Source organism: Ranitomeya variabilis, chromosome 6 (genome assembly GCF_051348905.1).
Source record: "Ranitomeya variabilis isolate aRanVar5 chromosome 6, aRanVar5.hap1, whole genome shotgun sequence".
Taxonomy (NCBI): domain Eukaryota; kingdom Metazoa; phylum Chordata; class Amphibia; order Anura; family Dendrobatidae; genus Ranitomeya; species Ranitomeya variabilis.
Window position 1 is genome coordinate 168,759,114 of NC_135237.1, and position 22,050 is coordinate 168,781,163.

The following is a 22,050-nucleotide window of genomic DNA, read 5'->3' on the forward strand; positions in this document are numbered from 1 at the left end:
ATACAGCACAGCCCCCAGTGGTGTACACCACAGCTCACATCCCCCCCTCTCCTCTCCTCTCCTCCCCTCCCCTCTCCTCTCCCCGTCCAGTAAAAAGAAAAGAAAAAAAAAAAAACACAAGCTCCTCACCTCTCCACACGTGCCCGCGCTGCTCCTGTGTCGGCGGCTGCAGCTGCTCTGCCTGGGACACAGTGAGTGCGCGCGCACCCGCTGTGTCAGAGGCAGAGCGGGGAATGATGGGAGAGGGGGCGTCAGGTGACGCTCTCTCCTCCATCATTGCTTTGAACTGTACCGGCAGACGCCGGTACAGTTCAATGCGGCGGGGGAGTCAGCGCTGGCGGCAGGCGGGCCCCCTGCCTCACAGGGGCCCCATAGCGGCTGCGTGATTTGCCGCTAGCTGGGGGCCCCTGAGGGAGTGGGGGGCCCCTGGGGGAGTGGGGGCCCCAGGCAGCTGCCTGGTCTGCCTGCCCCTAACGCCGGCCCTGCCGCAGGGCTCGGAAGGGAAGGCACGCCATTTGGCTTTTTGAATGGAAAATTAGCTCCAATCATTAGCGGACACCATGTCGCGTTTGGAGAGCCCCTGTGTGCCTAAACATTGGAGCTCCCACACAAGTGACCCCATTTTGGAAACTAGACCTCCCAAGGAACTAATCTAGATGTGTGGTGAGCACTTTGAACCCCCAAGTGCTTCACAGACGTTTATAACGCAGAGCCATGAAAATAAAAAATAATTTTTCTTTTCTCAAAAATGATTTTTTTAGCCCACAATTTTTTATTTTCCCAAGGGTAACAGGAGAAATTGGACCCCAAAAGTTGTTGTCCAGTTTCTCCTGAGTACGCTGATACCCCAAATGTGGGGGTAAACCACTGTTTTGGCACACGTCGGGGTTTGGAAGGGAAGTAGTGACGTTTTGTAATGCAGACTTTGATGGAATGCTCTGCGCTTGTCAGGTTACGTTTGCAGAGCCCCTGATGTGCCTAAACAGTAGGAACTCCCCACAAGTGACTCCATTTTGGAAACTAGACCCCCAAGGGAACTTATCTAGATGTGTGGTGAGCACTTTGAACCCACAAGTGCTTCACAGAAGTTTATAACGCAGAGCCGTGAAAATAATAAATGTGTTTCCTTTCCTCAAAAATATTTTTTTAGCCCAGAATTTTTTATTTTTGCAAGGGTAACAGGAGAAATTTGACCCCAAAAATTGTTGTCCAGTTTCTCCTGAGTACGCTGATACCCCATATGTGGGGGTAAACCACTGTTTGGGCACATGCCGGGGCTCGGAAGGGAAGTAGTGACGTTTTGGAATGCAGACTTTGATGGAATGGTCTGCGGGCATCATGTTACGTTTGCAGAGCCCCTGATATGCTTAAACAGTAGAAACCCCCCAAAAGTGACCCCATTTTGGAAACTAGACCCCCCAAGGAACTTATCTAGATGTGTGGTGAGCACGATCAACCCCCAAGAGCTTCACAGAAGTTTACAACGCAGAGCCGTGAAAATAAAAAATCATTTTTCTTTCCTCAAAAAAGATGTTTTAGCAAGCAATTTTTTATTTTCACAAGGGTAACAGGAGAAATTGGACCCCAGTATTTGTTGCCCAGTTTGTTGTGAGTACGCTGATACCCCATATGTGGGGGTAAACCACTGTTTGGGCACACGTCAGGGCTCGGAAGGGAAGTAGTGACATTTGAAATGCAGACTTTGATGGAATGGTCTGCGGGCGTCACATTGCATTTGCAGAGCCCCTGATGTGCCTAAACAGTAGAAACACCCCACAAGTGACCCCATTTTGGAAACTAGACCCCCCAAGGAACTTACCTAGATGTGTGATGAGCACATTCAACCCCCAAGTGCTTCACAGAAGTTTACAACGCAGAGCCGTGAAAATAAAAAATCATTTTTCTTTCCTCAAAAATTATGTTTTAGCAAGCAATTTTTTATTTTCACAAGGGTAACAGGAGAAATTGGGCCCCAATATTTGTTGTGAGTATGCTGGTACCCCATATGTGGGGGTAAACCACTGTTTGGGCGCACGTCAGGACTCGGAAGGGAAGTAGTGACATTTGAAATGCAGACTTTGATGGAATGGTCTGCGGGCATCACGTTGCATTTGCAGAGCCCCTGATGTGCCTAAATAGTAGAAACACCCCACAAGTGACCGCATTTTGGAAACTAGACCCCCGAAGGAACTTATCTAGATGTGTGGTGAGCACTTTCAACCCCCAAGTGCTTCACAGAAGTTAATAACGCAGAGCCGTGAAAATAAAAAATAATTGTTCTTTCCTCAAAAATTATGTTTTAGCAAGTAATTTTTTATTTTTGCAAGGGTAACAGGAGAAATTGGACCCCAATAGTTGTTGCCCAGTTTGTCCTGAGTACGCTGGTACCCCAAATGTGGGAGTACACCACTGTTTGGGCGCACGTCGGGGCTTGGAAGGGAGGGAGCACCATTTGACTTTTTGAACGCAAGATTGGCTGGAATCAATGGTGGTGCCATGTTGCGTTTGGAGACCCCTGATGTGCCTAAACAGTGGAAACCCCTCAATTCTAACTTCAACACTAACCCCAACACACTCCTAATCCCAACTGTAGCCATAACCCTAATCACAACCCTAACCCCAACACACCCCTAACCACAACCCTAACCCCAACACACCCATAACCCTAATTCCAACCCTAACCCTAATCCTAACCCTAATCCCAACCCTAACGCTAATCCCAACCCTAACCACAACTGTAACCCCAACACACCCCTAACCCTATCCGTAACCCTAACCACAAGCCTAATCTTAACCCTATTTCCAACCCTAGCCCTAATTCCAACCCTAACTCTAATTCCAACCCTAGCCCTAAGGCTATGTGCCCACGTTGCGGATTCGTGTGAGATTTTTCCGCACGATTTTAGAAAAATCTGCAGGTAAAAGGCACTGCGTTTTACCTGCGGATTTACAGCAGATTTCCAGTATTTTTTTGTGCGGATTTCACCTGCGGATTCCTATTGAGGAACAGGTGTAAAACACTGCGGAATCCTCACAAAGAATTGACATGCTGCGGAAAATACAACGCAGCGTTTCTGCATGGAATTTTCCGCACCACGGGCACAGTGGATTTGGTTTTCCATAGGTGTACATGGTACTGTAAACCTGATGGAAAACTGCTACGAATTCGCAGCGGCCAATCCGCTGCGGATCCGCGGCCAATCCGCTGCGGATCCGCGGCCAATCCGCTGCGGATCCGCGGCCAAATCCGCACTGTGTGCACATGCCATAACCCTAACCCTACCCTAACCCTACCCCTAACCCTACCCCTACCCCTAGTTCTAACCCTAGTTCTAACCCTAACCCTAGTGGAAAAAGAAAAAAAAAATATTTGCTTTATTTTATTATTGTCCCTACCTATGGGGGTGATAAAGGGGGGGGTTTATTTATTATTTTTTTATTTTGATCGCTGTGATAGAACGTACCACAGCGATCAAAATGTACTTTGTAATGAATCTGCCGGCCGGCAGATTCGGCGGGCGCACTGCGCATGCGCCCGCCATTTTGGAAGATGGCGGCGCCCAGGGAGAAGACGGACCGACTTCGGGAGGCTCGGTAAGTATGAGGGGGTGGTGGGGGGGTGGATCGGAGCACAGGGAGGGGGATCGGAGCACGGGGGAGCGGACAGGGGGACGGAGGGGGGTACCGGACAGAACGGACGACTGGGGAGGAGATCGGGGGTGGTGGGGGGGGGGGCAGAACATGATTTCCAGCCATGGCAGATGCTATTGCAGCATCGGCCATGGCTGGATTGCAATATTTCACCATTTTCATAGGTGAAATATTGCAAATTGCTGATTGGCTGTTGCACTTTCAACAGCCAATCAGAGCGATCGTAGCCACGTGGGGGCAAAGCCACCCCCCCTGGGCTGAAGTACAACTCCCCCTCTCCCTGCAGATCGGGTGAAATAGGAGTTAACCCTTTCACCCGATCTGCAGGGACGCGATCATTCCATGACGCCACATAGGCGTCATGGGTCGGATTGGCACTGACTTTCATGACGCCTACATGGCGTCAAAGGTCGGGAAGGGGTTAAATTTTTCACTCGTTATTTCATTGCAGCCATATGGTAAATTCAAAAAAGTGATTTTTTTTCTCAGCAATGTACACTCCGCACCGCATCTTGACTGAAAAAAAAACAGAAATGTAGATCCTTTGCTCAGTATTGAGTAGACGCATGAGTCTTCTTGGGAATGATGCAACAAGTTTTTCACACCTGGATTTGGGGATTCTCTGCCATTTTCAGAAAAGTTCCCACGGTCGAGTTCATATGAGTTCATCCAGTAGAGGGCGCATCACCACGACTCGAGGTAACTATAGGACATTCCCCTGCATTCCATTCATTCACCAAATTTTACAGACAGGAGCACAGCTGCATTAGCACAGCTCCTGGGTGTAAAATGATTTAACCTCTTCAGATGGATTTACAGCGTGGGACAAGACTGATCGACGGAAGGTATGGAATATTGTTGTTTGTTTTGTTTAACTTTATTTCAGATGACATGGGTCTTCAGGTGGATTGAGAGTATAATAAAATATTAAAACACCGTGTCTTTATTTCATTAAAATACTTTTTAATAATGTGTGTGTGTTTTATTAACCATTTCATACTATTGGATTAATAATGGATAGGTGTCATAATTGACACCTCTCCATTATTAACCTGGCTTAATGTCACCTTACAATAGCAAGGTGACATTAACCCTTCATTACCCCATATCCCACCGCTACAGGGGAGTGGGAAGAGAGAGGCTAAGTGCCAGAATAGGCGCATCTTCCAGATGTGCCTTTTCTGGGGTGGCTGGGGGCAGATATTTGTAGCCGGGGGGTTCCTATAACCATGGTACCTCCCTAGGCTATTAATATCTGCCCTCAGTCACTGGCTTTCCCACTCTGGCGGAGAAAATGGCGCGGGAGCCCACGCCAATTTTTTCTGGGATTTAACCCTTTAATTTAATAGCTAGAGCTTCAAAATTTTACACACACACTTGTTACATTACTAAAGAGGAATATGTCATAAAAAAAGGGATATGAGATGGTTTACTGCATGTAAACCATGTCTCATATCATGTCAGGTTTGGGAAGGAGATAGCAAAAGCCGGCAATTGAATTACCGGCTTTTATGCTATCTTGCGCTGAATTAAATATATATATATATAATATATATATATATATATATATATATATATATATATATATATATATATATATATATATATATATATATATATATGTGTCTCACTGACATATATATATATATATAGACTGTATATATGTTTTTAGGAATATTTTAGCCGATGGATCCATGATTTGTCCATTTTGCAAGCCTGCGCAAAAAAATCACCGTACGGAAGCCATACGGATGCCATACTGATGACACACGGATACATTTGTCTGTAAAAATCGCATCCTCGCATTGAATACGGAACAGTGTTTTGGGAAAATTACTGCGTATTACGGCTGTAAAATACATACCGTATTTCCCTATGCTGAGTGTGATGCCGGCCTAAAAGAGAACATGTCACCATGTTTTTCCTATACTAACGATATTCACTACCTTTTAGTCATTTATAAAAGAACTGTTGCAACAGCTTTCTGAGAGTCTAGCTACCCTCCCCACCCCCCGCATACCTAAGAAAATATCTTTTATAATAGTCCTGCATTACATACAAATCAGCGCCATCTGGTCAAATGGGTGTCTCCCAACCGTGCTGAGTTCTTCCTCTGTCCTCGCTCCTACATCAGCCACGTGGTCTGGTCAACTCTCACATCAGAATACTAGGGCAGTGATTTTCAACCAGTGTTCCGCGACACATGGTCGGGTGTGCCGCGGGGAAAGTTCCCCAAACTATGGTGCCCCCTTTGTTTTGTTCCCCGGCAATGCGCAGCGATGCGCAGTCACGGAATAACACATGCGCGAGCTTTGAACGCTCGCACGACTTAATGACGTCACCGAGGCCGGCGCGTCATCCTGAGAGCGGAGACTCTCGCATTTGCCCGCCGCCAAGGTAATGCCCGCCAATGCTGTGTATAATCATTAAGTCAGCAACAGCTCATTAACCTCTTCCCAACCTTTGACGCCACGTAGGCGTCATGAAAGTCGGTGCCAATCCGACCCATGACGCCTATGTGGTGTCATGGAATGATCGCGTCCCTGCAGATCGGGTGAAAGGGTTAACTCCAATTTCACCCGATCTGCAGGGACAGGGGGAGTGGTACTTCACCCAAGGGGGGGTGGCTTCACCCCCTTGTGGCTACGATCGCTCTGATTGGCTGTTGAAAGTGAAACTGCCAATCAGAGCGATTTGTAATATTTCACCTAAAAAACTGGTGAAATATTACAATCCAGCCATGGCCGATGCTGCAATATCATCGGCCATGGCTGGAAACACTTATGTACCCTCCCCCCACCACCACCGATCTCCTCTCCGGTCCAGTGCTCCGCTCCCCCATCCTCCTGCCCGCTCCCCCCGTGCTCCGATGCCACCCCCTGTCCTCCGATCCACCCCCCATGCTCAGACCCCCCCCTACTTACCGGGCCTCCCGGTGTCCGTCCGTCTTCTACATGGGCGCCGCCATCTTCCAAAATGGCGGGCGCATGCACAGTGCGCCCGCCGAATCTGCCGGCTGGCAGATTCGTTCCAGGTAGGTTATATCTCAGTGATCAAAATATATCACAGTGATCAAAATAAAAAAAATAGTAAATGACCCCCCCCCCCTTATCACCCCCATAGGTAGGGACAATAATAAAAAAAAGAAAATATTTTTTTTTCTTTTTCCACTAGGGTTAGGGTTAGAACTAGGGTTAGGGGTAGGGTTAGGGTTAGGGCATGTGCACAAAAAAAACCTAAAAACAGGGAAAGACTGAGAACTGTTGAGGAAGAGCTTCGTGTGTGTCTTTCCACCATTCCTGCCAGGATATCCCTTTTGTGTTTATCGAAACAGGCCCAGGTTTCACACTGAGTGAGTATAAATACATTTAGAATCTATATTATTAACTATATGTAGAATATGTACTGTTTTAGAGTCATTTTGTGCCATTTTGGTTGGTGGTGTGCCCCGGGATTCTTTAAGTATAAAAAGTGTGCCGCGGCTCAAAAAAGGTTGAAAATCGCTGTACTAGGGAACAGACTGTGGGTATGACATTAGCCACATCGATTGCAGGTACAGAGAAGGCACTGACCACTCTCCGGACACACCCATTGATCAGGACAATGCCTGTTAACATGCAGCACAGGCAGGGGTATACATAGAAATAATGGGCCCCATAGCAAAAGTTCTAATTGGCCCACCCCCCAAAAAAAAAAAATATTTGTCGGGGTCCCAGAAGAGCATACCTCACAACTTTGTAGCCCTTACAAAGTAATTTTCCTACTATTGAGGTTCATAAGTTCATTGTTCCCATAAAGTATGATGCCAACAAAAATACTCCCAAACACAGTATGATACCCCCACAGTCAATTCCTCCACACATAGTATAATGACCCTACTGTGTATACCACTCCCAAGGCAAAGTATGGTGACCCCCAACACAGCAAGATGCTCTAACTGTAACTCCAACACAGCCCTCCATGCAGTATAATAGCCCCATCACAACCCTCCACAAATTATAACGGCACCAACACACTCCTCCACACAATATGGTGCTCCCAAAACAACCCTCCACACTGCATGATATCCTCCATTAGCCCTCGAAACAGTATATTGGCCCCCACACAGCCCTCCAAACAGCATGTTGGCCCCCAAACAGCCATTCAAACAGCATTTTCGCCTCCACACAGCCCTCCAAATAGCATAATGGCCCTCACACAGTATGATAGACCCCACAAAAACCTTGACACTATATAATAGCTCGCCTACAGTATAATGGCCCCACATAACCTTGCAAACAGTATACTGGATGGCAAGATAGCCATGCAAAAAGTATAATAGACCTCCACATAGCCCTGCAAACCGTACAATGGCCCTTCCATAGCCCTTCAAACAGTATAATGGCCCCTACTTAGCCCTGCAAACCATAAAATGCCCCATATATAGCCATCTATAAAATATAAAAGCTCCCACCAAGCCCTCCCTATAGTATAATAGCCCCCACATAGCCCTGCAAATTGTATAATGGAGCCCACATAATCCTCCAAATATTATCATTGCCACCACATTGCTTTCCATATAAAATAATGGACCTCACATTGTCCTCCGTGTGGTGTAATGCACCCCATATTGTGCTCCAAGTAGTAAAATGCCCCCTGAATTGTCCTACATACAATATAATGTAGTATAGTGGACCACATTGTCCTGCATGTAGTATAATGCACCCATAACACTCCAAACAGTATAAAGGCCCCTGCAATGTTCTCATTAATTACAAGTAAATAACAACTCACCTCTCCCAGCTTCTACAATCTCTTCTGCATAGATAAGCACAACAGTAACACCCTACAGAATTATATATTTATAGGCAAAAAATTCATACATATAATCAATAATAATAAAATAACCGTGATGTACTACTGTGAAAAGACTGGAAACCACTCAAAGAAGGAAACTAATTGCGAACCTAAAACATGGGAGACCAAAAGATATCCAGACAGGAAACATATGATCAAAAGATATATCTTTATTCAATAAAATAAAAAAAAATGACAATAAATGGCACAATATGAATGTGCACATACCAAGATACATAAATAGTTTAGCATAGAAAAATGTATAATGAATATGGCATTTTTTGCACTATGCACCACGCACTTTTAATATGCTGCTAAGGTAGTTTGTTCACTTTGATACATGTGCACTTTGGTCTTTATTCTTAATTGTGGTCCTTGCAATTGATTTTGAAATTGATTCTTTATATATTTTTTACTTTTGACACTAGTGCACTTTATTTACTTTCTGTCTTCATGTGAGACTCATATTCATTATATATTTGTAATAGTTGATTCCTTATTGGTGCCTTTTTGAAAATATTTTATAGTAATTATATATAATTATGTTAATTATACCTTAAATCTGCTATTTATAATATTGGTTTTATATAAACAAAAGTTTTTTTATATCCCCCTTTTTTATGCTAAACTATTTATGTATCTTGGTACGTGCACATTCATATTGTGCAATTTTTTGTAATTTTTTTGGTTATTTGATTGAATACATAATATATATTATTATTATTATTATAAGAATATATATATCTTTTTATCATATATTTCCTGTCCGGATATCTTTTGGTCTGCATGTTTTAGGTTCTAGATTAATCTCTTCAGTCTGTAATCTCAGAGCATCAGGCGCCATGTAGTGACATCATTGCTGTCAGCAGATGGTTCCTCTTTCAACATTTCTTTCAACTGTATCTGTATCCATAATGCCGATACAGTTGAAAGTGCAATGACGGGCAGTCGGGCCTGGTGCCTGCACTGGCAACAGGCCCCATAGCTGCCAAGTGGTCTGCCGCCATTGGCGGTACGCAACTGGAAGCAAGACAGTTTTATATGGTACTTTATTCGTAGGTAAGTGGGGTGGCTGGGTTCTTATGAGGGGGTTGAAGGAATGCTGATAAAACACCTGAATTGTGGTGGATATAGTTTATATAGTGGAAACTTGGTGTCAGGTTCCATCTAACACAAACTACCAAACTATTACAGCATTTGCATTGTGAGGGCTCACTTACTGAGCCTGCACTTTGAGCAGATGGTGTCAGCTGTTACATACAGCTCTGGCAAAAATTAGGAGACCACCACATCAAAACCCTGTCATGGGCAGCCCAATCTCCTGAGCCCCATTGAAAACCTCTGGAATGTAATCAAGAGGATGATGGATAGTCACAAGTCATCAAACAAAGAACTGCTTAAATTTTGGCACCAGAATCAGTGTGAAAGACTGGTGGAAAGCATGCCAAGATGCATGAAAGCTATGATTAAAAATCATGGTTATTCCACAAAATATTGATTTCTGAACTCTTCCTGAGTTAAAATATTAGTATTGTTGTTTCTAAATGATTATGGTCTTGTTTTCTTCACATTATTTGAGGTCTGAAAGCACGTTTTTTATTAAATTTTGACCATTTCTCCTTTTCAGAAAAAAAATACAAAATTAATTGCTTGGAAATTCGGAGACATGTTGTCAGAAGTTTATAGAATAAATGAACAATTTACCTTTTACTCAAAAATATACATATAAAGAGAAAAATCAGACAAACTGAACATTTTGCAGTGGTCTCTTAATTTTTGCCAAAGCTGTATAGTTAACACACTCTTGCAACTGGTTTGGTGAAAACACTGATCCCAACATTTTAACCATCAAGATGTTGGTAGCAACTGCTGCACCTAGATTGTTGACAGAGGGAAAGGGCTCCCTCGTTACTTCAATTGGCCCCCATGCCCGGTGAACACTGTATAAAAGAAAAACAAAATTAAGCCAGAATAGCTGTTTTTCGTCATATCTCCTCCCAAAAATATGTCACATATACAACACGGCCAATGGTTTAAAAAAATAACCCTAGCTGGGGTAGAATTACAATTTTCACTTTCTTTTTTTCATCTGCTTCACACTTTTGAAGATACTTTTGGGGTGTACAGTACAATACTTGATAAATTACTTAAAGGGGGTGGGGTGTCCTACTGTACTAAAGTCTCAGAGGCTCAACAAATGCAATATGGTGACCAAAACCCACTCCATAAAAATTGCTCTTCTTCCATTCTGAGCCTTGCCGAGTGCACTAATGGTATGTAGATAAAAGAAAGAAGCTCACCAATATTGCTAGGGATACACCAGAAAGTTGATGAATTTGTGCTGATTTCTGCTGGTGACGCTCATCTACTGTAGAACCGATGAAGAAAAAAGGATTTTCCAGCACTTCCATCCATGAAAGTAATCTTTTTTATTAGAAATTCATTTAAACACAGGAGGATCCATCATGACGAGAAAACCTTACGCGTGATAAAAAGATAGATTTTATGAATGGAAGTGCCGGAAAATCCTTTTTCTTTGTCGGTTGTACACTAACAGTAGTGTACCCCTGATATACGGTATTTCCATTCTATATAGAATTTGCGCAGTAAATTATGGGGTACATTTTTTCTATTTACCTGTTGGAAAATGTTTACATTTTTATCTAAATCTACATAATATTGTAACAAATGTATTTTTATTTCATTCCATAAGCCAATAGTAAAGGATTTTTTTAAATGCCTGTGGAGTCAAAATGTTCACCAAATTACATGAATTTGTTTAGGGGTATAGTATTCAAAGTGAGGTCACTTTTGGGGGGCTTCTGCTGTTTTGATGCCTCATGGGCTCTGCAAATACAATATGGCACCTGAAAGCAATCCAGGAAAATGTGCCCTTCCAAAGGCCAAATAGGTCTCCTTTCCTCCTAAGGCTACTTTCACATTAGCGTTTGAATCTGCAGCGTTTAATCCGCAAACGCAAGGACACGAAAAACGCATGAAAACACGTGTAAACGCAGCGTTTTTAAAACGCTTACGGTTACCGCATGCGTCATTAAAACGCAGCGTTTACATGCTTTTGCTTGCGTTTTCTATGCGTTTGCGTTTTTTGTGCGCATGGCGCAAAATTTCACCAGAGAAAAATTCTAGATGCAAGAACCAGCCAATGGGACTACAGAGGGCGTGTATTATGTGAAATCTATATATAGACCCTAGGACAGCTGAAATCTTCAGATTTTGCTCCTGTGTCCTGTGAGAAGATGGATCTTCACATGGATAGCTATTACTTTAAACTGGATCTGAGCATCAAGATTTTTCTGGCATGTGCGTTTGCTTGGGAGCAACACCGAAACCGGGAAAGACAGAGAAGGACAAGGCGTAGGCGGTTTTGGCAACACCCCATTGTAGAACTGCGGGAGAGCCGTGGTACATATCACACCCTGTATGGCGAGCTCAATGAGAACCCAGAAAAATTCCCAGAATATACCAGGATGTCACAAGACTCTTTCCGGGATTTGCTTGATCGTGTCCAAGGAGCCATCCGGAGACAGGACACACAGCTCCGTAGAGCCATTCCACCAGCGGAACGTCTCCTGGTTACCTTAAGGTACGTAATAATTCTAAACAAAAGCTAACCAAAATTTTTTGCAGGTCTGATGTTTTTTTGCCTATTTTGTAAATTATTTATTCTTACTACAGATTTCTTGCAACTGGAGAGAGCTTGTCATCCCTTCATTTCCAGTACCGCCTTGGGATTTCCACGCTGTCCGGAATTGTTTTTGAAACCTGCCGGGCTTTATGGACCATTCTCCGTGAGGAATTTATACCCATACCCACGGAGGACATGTGGAAAGAAATTGCTGACAAATTTTGGACTGTTTGTGATTTTCCCAACTGTTTGGGTGCGGTGGATGGGAAGCACATCCGGATTACCAAACCAGCCAGAACGGGATCACAGTTCTTCAACTACAAAAAATATTTTTCTGTAGTTCTTATGGCAATAGCCGATGCGGACTGTCGCTTCATTGCTGTGGACATTGGTGCTTTTGGCCGTGGCAACGATTCACAGACTTTTAAAACCTCTGATATGGGCCGACGTGTTTATGGCAAAAATTTTAATTTCCCACAGCCACGACCACTCCCCTACACTCAAGGCCCACCGCTGCCATTTGTAATGGTTGGGGATGAGGCCTTTCAGATGAGTGAAAATCTCCTGAAGCCCTATTCAAGTCGGGACTTGAACCGCACAAAACGGATCTACAACTACAGACTAACCAGGGCACGCAGAACAGTAGAGTGTGCCTTTGGGATTATGGTGTCCAAATGGCGCATTCTAGCAACTGCAATAAATCTAAAAATGGAGACAGTGGATGAGGTAGTTAAAGCCTGTGTGGTTCTCCACAATTTCATTCTGGCTAAGGAGCGACCCACCATAGAACTTGATGAACCTGTTGCCAACCCTTTGCCTGATTACCGTCATCATCCGCTGCGGTCAACAGTTGAAGTAGGCCACATGCGGGACCAATTTGCAGCGTTTTTTGATTCTGACATTGGACGTGTGCCATGGCAGGACAATATGGTGTAAAATGTACTGCTGGTTTCGGGTCTGCAAATTTATGTTTGGAATGTTAATGTTTTTTCAAATAAAATAATTGTGTTTTACTTTCTTCACCATGTCTCCTATCTATTTCCTTAACAAACCACTTTGGGTTTTTGGGCTTAGGTTGTTGACGTGAGTCCTGTCTTGGTTCACCATTAGCTTTTTGCCGCAGACTGTATAGACGATGTCCGTTATTGTCGCAGTATTTGTCCAGTACTTAACATCAGTATTTGTAAGCCTAAACCAGGAGTGGTAGTTAAATGCTTTTAGTGGTGCATATCTGTTTAATGTACTTTTCCTCACATAGTTCCACCCCAGGTTTAGGCTTACAAATAGTGCTGTAAAATACAGAGCGAATACTGACAGTGTGATGGCAGCCTACACCAGAGATCTATAGTCATCAAGTCACGTGTCTGAACTAATGAATTCATGATGCTATTTGCTCTTGAATTCATTTTTCCTGACACTTGTCCGGGTGAGTATAGATATGCCATGTACATTGTTCCTTCACTTTGTGTGAAATATATGTATATGTACCAATAAGATAAAATGGAGGTAATACAATGCATTTCTAAAATCAGCAGGTCAGGGGTCATAAATAATGTTTCGGATAAGAAAGGACCTGTTGAGTATAGTTGTGCTGTGTATTACCACCATTTTGTCTTCTGTGTGCGACCAAAAGTCACGGAGTAAACAGAAAGAACTGTTTTTGGAGAAAATACAAGTGTTATTTTTGGGGGCAACCTCATATCTCTCAACCAAACACACCAAGCTTCAGTGTTCTGCTAAGTAGGTACTGGAGGTTGGAGGTGGCCCCCAAAAATGTGTTTGACGCATAATTTGTTATTGGCGCAGGCTGTGTGGTGACGGTGGCGAAATACACAATTAACCAAACCTTATTGGGGCAAAAAACACAGGTTTATTAAACACACACAAACCAAAAAATTAACTGCGCCTGCTTGGGGTTGAGTGCCGATATTGTGGGGTGTTGAGTAGTGAGGTCTGGCTTATTACTGTAGCCGACATAGGGGTGGCAGGAGAAGGCGCTATGAAACTACTGGGGTCAGGATATTCAGGGATAGGGCTAGACACATGAGAGGGTTGAGACACACTGGAAGGGTGAGACAAACCAGACATTACAGACACATTGGGAGGTGAGGGGGGAGGGATAGCTATGGTTTTTTGTTTTTTTTTGCCTTTCCCCTTTCTTGTTTTGCGCGGGCACGTTGTCGTGGTGGCAGGGAACGCCAGGGCAGGGTCCGTCAACGGCAGTCTGGTGGTGGTGGTGCCAGGAAACGCCAGGGCAGGGTCCGTCAACGGCAGTCTGGTGGTGGTGGTGCCAGGAAACGCCAGGGCAGGGTCCGGCAATGGCAGTCTGGTAGTGGTGGTGCCAGAGAACGCCAGGGCAGTGTCCGGCAATGGCAGTCTGGTAGTGGTGGTGCCAGAGAACGCCAGGGCAGGGTCCGGCAACGGCAGTCTGGTAGTGGTGGTGCCAGAGAACGCCAGGGCAGGGTCCGGCGGCGGCAGTCTGGTAGTGGTGGTGCCAGGAAACACCAGGGCAGGGTCCGGCGGCGGCAGTCTGGTAGTGGTGGTGCCAGGAAACACCAGGGCAGGGTCCGGCGGCGGCAGCATGTTGGTGGCAGTGGAGGAGGCCCAAGCAGGAGCAGCAGTTGTCATGGTGGTGGCGGTGGGCTGACCCACTGCACTGGGCATGGTGGTGGTGCTATAATACGGTCCGGAAGTGTTTGGAATGGAGGTGGCCGTGCAGTGGTATGCAGCAGATGTCGGCATTGATGTAAAGCGTGACAGTGTGGGCACTGTTGGAAATGCCCCCACTGTCTGCTGAAAATACCGACTCTGCTGCATAGCCTGCACGTAAGCAGCATTGCAGGCCTGCATAATAGTAATCTGGAGCTCAGGACTAAGGTGTTCCGACATGCCCTGTTCTATCTGATTAAAAAAATGATGTGCTGGCCTCTGGAGGTCGGCTTTCACTTGGGCAAGGGCTGTGGTTACCTCCTGGATACATGTGCTCATATGACGAATGGCAGTATCCAGTCGGTCACCCATCGCCTTGAGTCCCTCATGGAAGACCGAGCTCAAGTGCAAAAACTCGGGCATGAGTGACCTGTCCGCGGCCCTCTGCCGCTGCCGGGAGGAGCCCATAAAAAATTGGCTAGAGGCAGAGGACTGGGGAAGGGGAACATCTGATGGACCAGCTTCCTGGTCTCCAGGTTGTGTGGCAGGCCCACTTGCTGCAGCGCTGGAGGATGGCTGGGACGGGTCCGTGGCTGACTGATGAAGGACCGCTCCAGAACCTGGGCCAACAGTGGAGCTCCAAGTGCTGCGGAAAAAAAAAAAAAAAGATATTACAAAACATTTACAAAAAGATAACTGAACAGTTAGATACACATTCAGATAGGGAAAGGTCACACTACTATTTGTAGTGAATTTTACATCAGAATTTGCAAGCCAGGAGTTCAACAGTAGGAATAAAAGTTTCATAAAACAACATGCTATACTTCTGCATGCATCGACCAGTCCTTGGGGATTAAAAAAACTGATGTAAACTATGAAGAGATGATGGAGACAATACAAGCCATATCTCTATACAAGGTATTGGTATGCCAAAACCTGGAGAGGAACTATGTGAGGGAAAGTATTCAAAGAACACGTACCCCACTGCTGCATCTATCAATCAATCAAGGTTTCGGATTACAAATACTGATGGGAAATACGAATTGACGACAGAGGACATACAAGCCACCTGTATACTCACCAGGACAAGTGTCAGGAAAAATGAATTGATGAGCCATTGGCATCCTGAATTCATTATTTCTGACACCTAACTTGCTGAGTATAGATCTGTTGTGCAGGCTGCCATCACACTCTCAGTATTTGATCAGTATTTCAAATCAGTATTGGTATGCCAAAACCTAGAGAGGAACTATGTGAGGGAAAGTATTCAAAGAACACGTACCCCACTGCTGCATCTATCAATCAATCAAGGTTTCGGATTACAAATACTGATGGGAAATAATGACCAACAACAAATTGCATTATACACCATTTTTTTTTCTTTTTTAACCAATATACTTACGTTCTTCGTGCAAGGACTGGTCTCAAAAACGCAAGGATGCGGTGGTACTTGTATTTGCGTATCCTTGCTGCAGAACCACTTGGAAGCCGGCTCTCTTGGCGCAGGTCCTTGTTGAAGCGGTCCTTCATCGATCTCCAACGTGTTTTCACTTTTGACACTGTTGGCAAAATAAAACATAATAGATAGGACAATGGTCTTTTGACCATGGTCACACAACTGTATGTGCTGTGAAAAAGTAATGACTTTCTGACATCATACACAGTTGTGTGAGCATGGCCAAGGTATTGACTACATCACACTGCATTGTGATACTTACCAAATGCAGAACGGACCCGAGCCGGGGCATTGGCCCAGCCATCCCACAACGCTGCGGCCACCTCATTCCAAAGCCTCCGGATCGTCACATTGTTGGCGTGCAGTGGATCCCTGGTGTCCCACAATGCGACTCGCTCGTGAACCAGGGAGATGAGGTGTTCATTCTCAATTAGGTCCTCATCCTCCTCTGGAACCTAACAACAAAAAGGACATTAATATTGGAGGCATTCACATACGGAAGACAGAAAACAGAATCAGAGGAATGGCATGAATATTGAAATAAAAAAAACCACTGGTGCTGAAGCCAAAGGGAAAGAAAGAGAGAAGTAGAAAGAAATGAAGATTCCAGAATTATAAAGTGAGGATACAATACACATTCAGCCAGCTATACTTACACGATGCCGCCGTGTTGCCCGGCCGTGACTACGCTGCTCCTGCCCAGTCTCCTGCTCAGTGTCTTCCGCTGTAGAAGAAGTGGTCTGAAAAAGGGAAAATATACATTGTCATATGTGTAGATGTGACAGTGAATACTTACCAATCTGAGGAGGTGAATACTCACTTCGCTGACATGTTCCCCTTGTGCAGGCCCAGGCGTTTCCTCATCAGAAGCAGAAGACATTCTGATGTGTGCAGAAAGAAAGGAATGACAGAAATTAGGGCACATAGACACAGATTATAGAAAAGAAATGCTTTGGATAGGATATACTCACATAGTTCTGAGGCTTGTTTGCTGATCCAAGGGGCTGTGGGGCGTCTCGTCTGCAAGGCAGTCTGCTGACTAGTGACCTGCAAATGTCCACTTCCTCCCTTTATCACCTTCTATGTGGGGGGTGGCTTATCAGTGTCTAGACATGTTTTTCTCAATTGAGACGCATGCGTCGGCAAACGCAAGCAAACGCATGTACTGGTAAACGCATGCGTTTACATAGACTACAATGCGTTTTTTGGGCGCAAACCTTGCGCAATCAGCCGCATGCGTTTCCAGGCGGCAAATTGACGCCTCTAAAAATTACTACATGTTGCATTTCCGCGCCAAGACGCAGACGGCTAGACGACGCATGCGTCGTCAAACGCGGCAAAACGCGAACATAGAAAAACGCATGCGTCGATAATGTTAAAGATAGGAATACACAACGCATGCAGATATTTGCGGAAGAAACGCTGCGGACACAACCGCAAATGTGAAAGCGGCCTAAGCCCTGCTGTACGAATATACTGTCGTCTACCACAACATTAGGATAGTACCGCACTTGGGAGAAGCTGTGTAATAAATTCAGAGTACATTTTCTTACATTACCTCTTGGAGAAAAAAATGAAAATCAAAAATAAATATTTTTAATGAGTATAATTTCTCATTTTCATAGCTCAATAGTAAAAGAATCTGTGAAAACCCTGTAGTGGGTCAATATGCTTACTACACCCTTGCTGAGTTCTTTGAAGGAAGCAGTTTCCTACATTTAGTCACTTTACTCAGATTTATGCTATTTTAGCAATTCAAGGGCTCTGCAAATGCGACTGTAAACTATTTCAGCAATCCAAAAACTTATTGGCACATTGGATAACACATTTTGGGGTGCTTTTTCTTCTGTCACTCCCTGTGAATAAAACGTAGGTCTAAAACAACATTTTAATGGAAAAAATATTTTTTTCACTTTGCATTAACTTGTGAGAAGCAACTGAATGGTTCAATTGCTTCCTTAATACTATGTTAACCATTTTATAGAAACAATCCCATTAAGTTTTTTTTTGTAAAGTTAAATCTGTGTATATGTGCATGCATTGTAGTGTATATTTGTTAATATACTCACCTACCGTGGTCTTCTCCGATCAGCTTCTCTTCTTAGTGGTGTCACCGGCCTTCAGATCTCTTGGTGTAAGGCTATGCTCTGGGTGACCCCGAAGCGGCTTTTAGGCCTCTTTCACACGTCTGTGTCTCCAGTACGTGTGGTGACAGTTTTCACACGTACCGGAAACACGTACACACGTAGACCCATTCAAATGCATGGGGCTGTGCACGGACGGCAGAACACACATTGATGTCCTCCCGGTGACACGCATCTGCACCGGGAAAGCGCTACAGTAAGCGCTGTTCCCCGACGGCAGGTGCTGAAGCCGGCTTTCATCATTCTCCCCTGCTCTACCGGCGAGCAGAATGATGAGCGTTATATTAAAGTCTGAACGACAGCAGGTGGGGGCTTTTGGGACTCTTACTCCCATCATCTGATACCTGCTGCCGCTAATAACAGTGACAGTAGGTGCGGATGATCGGCTTATTCATCAGCCGCCAGATGCGATCTAATGAAATAAATGAATGAAATTCATACATATTTTCTTAACCTACCAGACAAAACTCACAGCTGGGGGCTGCAACCCTCAGCTGTCAGCTTCTGCAAGGTTGGTTATCTAGAGTGGTCCCCACGCTGTTTTTTTATTGAATAAAAAAAAACGGAGTGCGTTCCCCTCCATTTTTGAAAACCAGCCTCGCTAAATCTCACAGCTGGGGGCTGCTATTCTCAGACTGGTAAGGGGGCATTAATATAGTCCCCCAGCCTAAAAACAGCAGCCTGCAGCTGCGCAGAAAAGGCGCATCTATTAGATGCCTCTTTTCTGGCGCTTTCCCAGGCTCTTCCCACTTGCCCTGTAGCGGTGGTAAGTGGGGTAATATTTGTGGGGTTGATATCACCTTTCAGGTGACATCAAGCCCACAGCTTAGTAATGGAGAGGCGTCTATAAGACACCTATCCATTACTAATCCTATAGTTGTAATGTTTGTTATCAAAGACACAGCAAGTATAAAATCCTTTATTTGAAAAAAATTACAGACTACTTTAACCCCTTCGCGACCCAGCCTGTTTTCACCTTCCTGACCTGGCCAATTTTTACAATTCTGACCACTGTCCCTTTATGAGGTAATAACTCTGGAACGCTTCAACGGATCCCATTGATTCTGAGACTGTTTTCTTGTGACATATTGTACTTTATGATAGCAGTAAAATTTCTACAATATGACTTGCGTGAAAATGTCGCAATTTTTCGACTTAATTTTTATGCCCTTAAATCAGAGTCATATCGCACAAAATACTTAATAAATAACATTTCCCTCATGTCTACTTTACATCAGCACAATTTTGGAACCACAAGTTTATTGTGTTAGGAAGTTATAAGGGTTAAAAGTTGACCAGAGATTTCTCATTTTTTACAAAAATTTATAAAACCATTTTTTTTTAGAGACCATCACATTTGAAGTGACTTTGAGGGGTCTATATGATAGAAAATACCCAAAAGTGACACCATTCTAAAAACTGCACCCCTCAAGGAACTCAAAACCACATTCAAGAAGTTTATTATCCCTTCAGGTGCTTCACAGGAATTTTTGGAATGTTTTTTAAAAAAATGAACATTTAACTTTTTTTCACAAAAAAATTACTTCAGAGCCAATTTGTTTTATTTTACCAAGGGTAAAAGGACAAATTGGACCACAAAAATTGTTGTACAATTTGTCTTGAGTACGCTGATACCCCATATAAGCAGGTAAACCACTGTCTGGGCGCATGGCAGAGCTCGGAGCGGAAGGAGCGCCGTTTGACTTTTTCAATACAAAATTGGCTGGAACCCCAACCCTGACGGGAAAATGAAAATAATTTTTTTTTTTGAAATATTTTTTCCTAACTAAGGGGGTGATAAAGGGCGGTTTGATTTATAGCGGGTTTCATGTTTGGCTGCTGTCACACACTAAAAGACGCTTTTTTATTGCAAAAAATATTTTTTGTATCACCACAGTTTGAGAGCTATAATTTTTCCATATTTTGGCCCACAGAGTCATGTGAGGTCTTGTTTTTTGTGTGACAAGTTGACGTTTTTCTTCGTACCATTTTCGGGCACATGGCTTTTTTGATTGCTTTTTGTTAGGCAGAATGAAAACCAGCAATTCATGAATTTCTTTTGAGGGGGGGGGGCATTTATACCATTCCGCGTGTGGTAAAATTGATAAAGCAGTTTAATTCTTCGGATAAGTACGATTACATTGATATCTCATTTATATATTTTTTTATGTGTTAGCGCTTTTATACAATGAAAATTATTTTATAGAAAAATAATTATTTTTGCATCGCTTTATTCTGAGAGCTATAACTTTTTTATTTTTCCAGTGATAAGCCACCATATAGCTCTGTTTTTTGCGGGACAAGATGTCGTTTTCAGCGGTACCACTTTTATTTATATCCATCTTTTTGATCGCGTGTTATTCCACTTTTTGTTCGGTGGTATGATAAGGCATTTTTTTTGCTTTTTTTATGGTATTCACTAAAGGGGGTAACTAGTGGGACAGTTTTGTAAGTTGGGTCGTTACAGATGCGGCAATACTAAATATATGTACTTTTATAGTTTTTTTTATTTACATAAATATATGTATTTATTGGTAAAATATTTATTTTTTCTTTATTTGGGGATTTTTTTATATATATTTTTACACATTATAATTTTTTTTTTTTTTTACCTTTATTACATTATCCCAGGTTGGGACATTACTATATAAAGTCAGATTGCTGATCTGACACTTTGCATAGCACAGTGTCAGATCAGCAATCTGACAGGCAGTGTAGGAGGCTGCCGGTGTCTGCTCTCAGCAGGCGCTGACAAACCACCTCACTGAAGGACCCCGCGGCCATCTTGGAGCTGGGGATCTCCATGGAGACCACAGGAACAACGCAATTGCATTGTGTTGTACCGGTGGGAGAGAGCAGAGAGCCCCCTCCCTGCGCGATTGTTCTCTATGCCGCTGTCAGTACTGACAGCGGCATCATAGGCGTTAAATGCCCACGATCGGAGCTAGCACCGATCGTGGGCGTTGCTGCGGGGTGTCAGCTGTCACGTACAGCTGACACCCACACTCGATCACCGGGGCGCACAGAATGAGGCCGCGGTGATCATGCCACCGTACTAGCACTGCTCTGGATGGAAATGCAGTTTCCGCAGAGCAGAACTAGTACGGCGAAGTTTGTGAAGGGGTTAATATTCTAAATTAAACCATAATTACTGCAACACCTAATTCCCCGAAGCTCTCATCTCCTGTAATAAAAATAAAATAATAAACCAACAATATACCATACATGTCCGTCGTTCTGTCCCACGCTGTAATCAATGTCTGGGGGCTAAATAATTTTCAACCAGGACAGTGCCAAGATGCGACAGTCTCGGCTGAAAACCACTGGCGAATGTGCTTAGGAGAGCGCAGCATCATTCACCAGCGGTGACATCATCAAGGCTGGGCTGAACTGCGGTGACCTCAGGACTGTGGGAAAAATCCGGTGAGCGCTGGGATCTCATCTCCCGAGATCTTGATGCCGAGATCTCCATCTGCGCCTTTCACAAAATGTCCACAGAGCCCCCCGAAGTACCAGAGACACGTGCAGCAGCACCTGATACCCCCGCAGCAGCGCCAGACACCCCCGCAGCACTGCCAGGCACTTGCAGCAGCGCCGGACACCCCCTCATCCCAGCCTGCAGAAACGGTACTGGTAAGGTATATCCGCATTATAAAACACACCCCCCA